The sequence below is a fragment of the Sorex araneus genome, chromosome 2, assembly GCF_027595985.1.
Source record: "Sorex araneus isolate mSorAra2 chromosome 2, mSorAra2.pri, whole genome shotgun sequence".
Classification (NCBI taxonomy): domain Eukaryota; kingdom Metazoa; phylum Chordata; class Mammalia; order Eulipotyphla; family Soricidae; genus Sorex; species Sorex araneus.
Genome location: NC_073303.1, coordinates 179,677,515 through 179,683,997, shown reverse-complemented (window position 1 = coordinate 179,683,997; position 6,483 = coordinate 179,677,515). Strand labels below are relative to the sequence as shown.

Here is a 6,483-nt window from a genome sequence, read left to right as displayed (position 1 = left end):
CTTGATTTCCTTCCTGACCCACTCATTGTTCAACATCGAGTTGTTTAATTTCCAGGTGTTTGATTTGGTTTTCTGTGTCTGGACATGATTAACTTCTATCTTCAGTGCATCATGGTCTGAAAAGATAGCTGGTATAATGTCTATCTTGCTGATTCTGTTGAGGTATGTTGTCTGGCCCAGCACATGGTCTATTCTGGAAAATGTTCCATGTTCACTGGAAAAGAATGTGTATTCCTTCTTTTTCGATATAAAGCCCTTTATAGATTTATTAGCCCTCTCTCTTCTATTTCTTCCTTCAAAGCCAGTATTTCCTTGGTGAGTTTTAATATTCTTGATCTATCCAGAGGTGATAGGGCGATGTTGAAATGTCCAGCTTCTATTCTGTTGCTTGTGATGTCCTTCTTAAGGTCTGTTAGCAGTTGTTGTAGGTATTTAGCTGGTTCCTCATTGGGTGAGTACACGCTTATGAGTGTGATTTCTTCCTGCTGTACATATCCCTTGATTAATAAAAAATGGCCTTCACTACCCCTTCTAATCTTTTTTCAACATGAAGTCTATATTGTACGATACTACTAAGGTCACCCCAGCTTTTTTGAGGGAGTTATTTGCTTGCAGGATTGTTTTCCATCCTTTGACTTTGAGTCTGCGTTTGTTCTGGCTATTGAGATGTGTTTCTTGCAGGCAGCAGAATTTTGGGTTCAATTCTGAATCCATTTTGCCACTTTGTGGCTCTTAATTGGTGAATTTAGACCATTGACATTGAGAGAGATTATTTTTTTTTTCTTTTTTTTTTTTTTTTTTTTTTAAATTTTATTTTATTTTTTTTTATTTTTTTTTTTTAAATTTATTTATTTTTAATTAGAGAATCACCGTGAGGGTACAGTTACAGATTTATACACTTTTGTGCTTATACTTCCCTCATACAAAGTTTGGAACCCATCCCTTCACCAGTGCCCATTCTCCACCACCCGTAAACCCAGTGTCCCTCCCACCCTCCCCAATCCCATCTCCCCCCCACCCCACCCTGCCACTGTGGCAAGGCATTCCCTTCTGTTTTCTCTCTCTAATTAGCTGTTGTGGTTTGCAATAAAGGTGTTGAGTGGCCGCTGTGCTCAGTCTCTAGCCCTCATTCAGCCCGCAACTCCCTTCCCCCACATGGCCTTCGACTACAATGTAGTTGGTGATCGCTTCTCTGAGTTGACCTTTCCCCGGAACGTGAGGCCAGCCTCGAAGCCATGGAGACAACCTCCTGGTACTTATTTCTACAGTTCTTGAGTGTTAGTCTCCCACTCTGTTATTCTATATACCATAGATGAGTGCAATCTTTCTATGTCTGTCTCTGAGAGAGATTATTGTTATGGGATTTTGCACCATCTTTCTGTAAGGGTTTGTTGTGCTTGTAGGGGGTTTTCTTGTCTTACAGTAGCCCCTTTAGTCCTTCTTTTAAAAATATGATACACTCCATGAAATTGCATGTCATCCTTGCGCAGGGGCCATGATAATCTTCTCTGTATTGTTCCAATTTTAGTACATGTGCTGCTGAAGCGAGCTCTCCCCAATATCTTAAGAATTTGTTTTAGAAACATGAACATTTTGTCTTTTTCACACCCTAATTTTATTGTCTCTTTTGAAAACCAGATCTCACTGTTTTCTATTTCTTCTTAAAGAGACACCTACAACAAAAATGTCTATGACATTTAAATAATTTTACATTACTATAGAAAGGAAATAAACAAGAAATGTATAAAACAAAAGAAAAAGCACAGAAGGTAGTAACCACAATTATTTGTTTAGCATGGAGTCATCTTTAAACTCCATCTGTTGCAGTTCCTGCAGTTCCATTGAGAAAATTACTAGCAATTAAGAAGTCTCTCCAGATTGTATAGATTTGGAGTTAGAAGTCTGCAAGGCCATTTCAATAACAATTTTAATTACTTTTTTGTTGTTGTTTAGATTTCAAGTTGGGTAAATGACAACCAGGGTGCATGTTAGAGTTTTATGTGGTTTACTGATAATCTTGTTGTGGTTTTAATGTAACATTTATAGCATCTTTTCAACTTACTTCTCCTTATTGAAAATATACTCCATTAAGCACAACATGATGACAATAAGTACAAATTTAAAAAAAGAAACAAGAAAAGAAATGTGTTAAAAATATTCTGCTGAGGAATTAGAAAATATTAAATGATGATAAACCCTTGAATTTGGATTATGAAAATGAGATTACCAAATGTGGAATGGGGAAGAAAAAGGGAGGTGGGGATGATGTGGTAGACATGAAGTAATATAAGGACATTGGTAGGGGTTAATGGCTACTTTGGTGGTGGCCGTGGAATGTGAGTCACTGTCATCCTGTTGCTCATCGATTTGCTCGAGCGGGCACCAGTAATGTCTCCATTGGGAGAGTTGTTGTTAATGTTTTTGGCATATCAAATACTCCACAGTATTCGTGGCCTAGCTTGCCAGGCTCTGCTGTGTGGGCTAGATACTTTTGGTAGCTTGCTGGGCTCTCCGAGAGGGGCGGAGGAATCGAACCTGGGTTGGCCGTGTGCAAGGCAGGCGCTGTACCTGCTGTTCTATCGCTCCAGCCCTATGGGATGTAACTCTATGTAAAACCTGTTAGTATTATTGTAACTGCTTCTTAAACTAAAACAATAATAAAAGATAGAAGAGAAATGAGCCAATGAAAAATTAGTTCTATTATCTTTAAGCAACTTAGTTTTATTCTAATATTATTCCAGCAGGTAGCCTTGAAAATTTTGTCCATTTTGAGCTGAAAAATATTATTATTATTTACACTGCAGCATTTCTAGATATCAAAATATGTTACAGGTAGTCTCCATGATTACAGGAAGATGGATCTTTAGAATCTCTGTATCTTACTTTTCCCTCTCAAAAGGTAGAGGTATAGACTGAGTTTTCTTTATTGTTGTTTGTTTTTATTTAGGGGCTGATCAGACAGTACTCAGGGGATACTCCAAGTTATGTGTTCACTTCTTGCAGTGTTCAGGGAAATTTGAGGTCCTGGGGGTTGAACATGGCTCTCCCCCACACATAGAATGTGTGCTAGTCCTTCGATTATCCCTTCTGTTTTCTGGGATGGTCTAGGCTGGATATAATTTAAATTGGCTGTATTAAGGGTGCAACTGAAATGTATAGCTGTGCAGCTGGATTAAGATTGAGCTTCTGGAGCCGGAGTGTTAGTACAACTAATAGGACTCATGACTTGCATGTCACTACCCAAGTTCGACCCCTGCCACCACCCCATATGCTTCCCAACCTCCACCAGGACTGATCCTTGAACTCAATCAGGAGTGAGCCCTGAACTGTGCTCATCCCCTACCAAAAAATTTTTAGCCTTTGGGTGTTTTCTTGAACTGTAACTCAAGAACAGAAGATATCTGGGGGAAAATTACTGACAATTTCAAATTCTGGACTGCTATGAAAATCAATTTATAATATTATCAAGCACCCGAATGGATAAATAAAAGACTGTGGGTTGAACATATAGTCATGAGAAATTTTGGATAGACACTTTTCTTACTTAACATAACATGGGGTCACTTTGAGAATGTGGACTCAATGGAAAATAATACTGAGAATCAGAAATATTCATTTTAAGCAGAACAATCAATCTGGCCCAACTGATATTTCTTTTTACTGTGGCATTTTTTTTTAAATTGTGATAAATTGTGATAAATAGTTACAAAGCTGTTCATGTTCAGGTTTCAGTCATTCAATATTCCAACACCCATCCTCTACTTGTGCACATTTCCACCATTAATGTCCCCAGTTTCTCTGCTGCCACTCTCACTCCCACCCCTACCCCTGTAGCCTATCTCTATGGTAGGTACTCTCTCTCTTTCTCTCTCTCTCTCTCTCTCTCTCTCTCTCCATGTGTTTTCTTCATGCTGTCTTGCTCTCAGACAATGATTATTGGTAAGGGGATACATTTGTTACACTTATAGGTGGAATTTAGTTTTAGCAAAAATGACAAATGATTGAAAAGTCACAAAAATATTCATTTGTGTGGACTGGGGGAGAGTGGTGGGCTATAGTGATAGCACAGTGGGTAGTGCATTCACCTTGCATGCGTTCTTTTGACACCCCCTGGAATCCAGTCAGTATGATATCTAATTCAGCAGTTATCTCTAAATCACATTATGTGTCCGGTTCACCTGATTTTTGACACCTTGACAAAAGAGATAGGGTCCCTGATTCTCTATCATTGACGGATGTCAGAACTCCTGATTCCTTCTCTCACTTGAGTGAAGTGTGATATTTCAAGCATAGCTCTTTTGATTCCTCTTTGGGAGACCCGAGTAGTGTTCTCATCCTGTTTTCGCAGGGCCCAGATCTCTGAGGCATATGTTAGTGCAGGAAGAACGGTGGAGTTGAAAAGATGTGCCCAGAGTAGGAGATTCTTCATCCTCTTAACCACTTCTTCAATGCTCTTGAAGGCATTCCATGACGCTCTCTTCCTCCTGTGCAATTTTCTCGAACTAGGTACACATAACTGCTGCATTTGGAGATGTTTATTCCATTGAAAGCAAATGGAATGTCAGGAACTAGTCTATTTCTCATGAACATTGTCTTTGTGAGATTCAGCTGCAGTCCGACCTTTCCACACTCACAGTAGAAGTTGACCAGCATTCGTGCCGCTTGGCTGATGTTTGGTGTTATTAGAACGATGTTATCAGCGAAACAGAGGTAGTGTAGTTACCGACCATCTAACTTCACTCCCATTCCTTCCCATTCCATTCGCTGAATGACATTCTTGATGGTGGAAGTACAGTTTCAGTGAAATGGTATAACCCCGCAGAACCCCTCTTTTTAAGTTGAAGATCACTTCCTTGTAGAATGTTGAGATCCTGGTGGTGAATCCATAGTATAGCTCACAGAGGATCCTGATGTACTGAGCTTGAATGCCCTGTTTGGCTAGGGCTTTGATGACTGCTTCAGTCTCAACAGAATCAAAGGCCTTCTTTAAATCAATGAACGTTAGAGAGAGTGGCATCTTGAATTCTTGCAAAACCTCAATGAGCTTGGTCACTGTGTGGATATGGTCGATCGTGTTGAATCCTTTTCAAATCTATGATGCCCAAAGACCTCATTCATTGTAAGTATAAGATTTTAAATATTCTATACACACCTTTTTTGTGAGTAAATACTGATGTAACAAAGGAAGGCCCTGATGGGGTTAATTTTTATTTTTGCTTGAAGATAAACAGGTATATGGAAAATGAGTTTATTTTTTTTAAAAAAAGGCAATTCAAATTGGGCATTGTTTTATATATCTTATATAGAGCTGCTCTGAGGGGCTACTAAAAATAAAGACTTTTGTAGTCTGAAGGAAATACAAATAATGAAGGTATATTAGGTATAAGGGCTGGATCAATAGCACAGCAGGTAGGGCATTTGCCTTGCATGCTGCCGACCGAGGTTCGATTCCTCTGCCCCTCTCGGAGAGCCTGACAAGCTCCCGAGAGTATCTCACCTGCACAGCAGAGCCTGGCAAGCTACCCGTGGTATATTCTATATGCTAAAAACAGTGACAACAAGTCTCACAATGGAGATGTTACTCGTGCCCGCTCAAGCAAATTGATGAGCAACGGGATGGGGATGACAGTGATAGTGACAGTGATATTAGGTATGAAAGAACATTGGTTTCCTTTAGGTACTGCAAGATATTTCCAAGAAGATTATCTAATGCTAATAAGACAATTCTTGACTTTCTATCTCTGGGTGAAAAAACATATGAGCCTTTGTTTGTCACTTATTTAAGATAAGTGACTCCATTTGGCAAATGAAATTGACACAATTTAATTATTTTTAATTGAGCTGTGAGGCTGGAGCAATAGCATAGTGGATAGGGAGTTTGCCTTGCATGCAGCCAACCCAGGTTCAGTTCCTCCATCCCTTTCAGAGAGCCACGCAAGCTACCGAGAGCCTGGCAAGCTATCCGTGGTGTATTCAATATGCCAAAAACAGTAACAAGTCTCACAATGGAGATGTTACTGGTGCCCGCTCAAGCAAATCGACGAGCAATGGAATGACAGTGCTATCACAGTACAGTTTATTGAGTTGTGATATATACCTGTGGCATATTCAATATGCCAAAAACAGTAACAAGTTTCACTATGGAGATGTTATTGGTGCTCACTCGTGTAAATCGATGATCAATGGAACAACAGCACTACAGTGCTACAGTGATATATAAAGATACTGATATTTGAGTTTTAGGCATATACTATTTCAACACCAATCCCACCGCTAATGTCAACTTTCCTCCATCAGTGTTCTCATGTTCTCTTCCCACCCCAAACTCCACGCTATCCCGGCCTGTCAACTTGACAGGTATATTACAAAATTTCAGTGGTTATAGGATCTCAGGTTTTCAGTTTTGTTGAGTATGTATTTTGGTTGTATTGCTATACCTTTCAGCCTATCACCAGTATAACTGAAGCCTGTTTACCCATTACT

At 39.5% G+C, this 6,483-nt stretch overlaps 1 non-coding gene across 1 annotated transcript; it reads right to left on the bottom strand.

Annotated features, from left to right (window-relative positions):
- Positions 1-1,445: 1,445 nt before the first annotated feature.
- Positions 1,446-1,552, bottom strand: LOC129402807 (U6 spliceosomal RNA). The gene has a single exon (XR_008628849.1). It is a non-coding gene; the product is annotated as a U6 spliceosomal RNA (small nuclear RNA).
- Between the last annotated feature and the right edge of the window lie 4,931 nt (positions 1,553-6,483).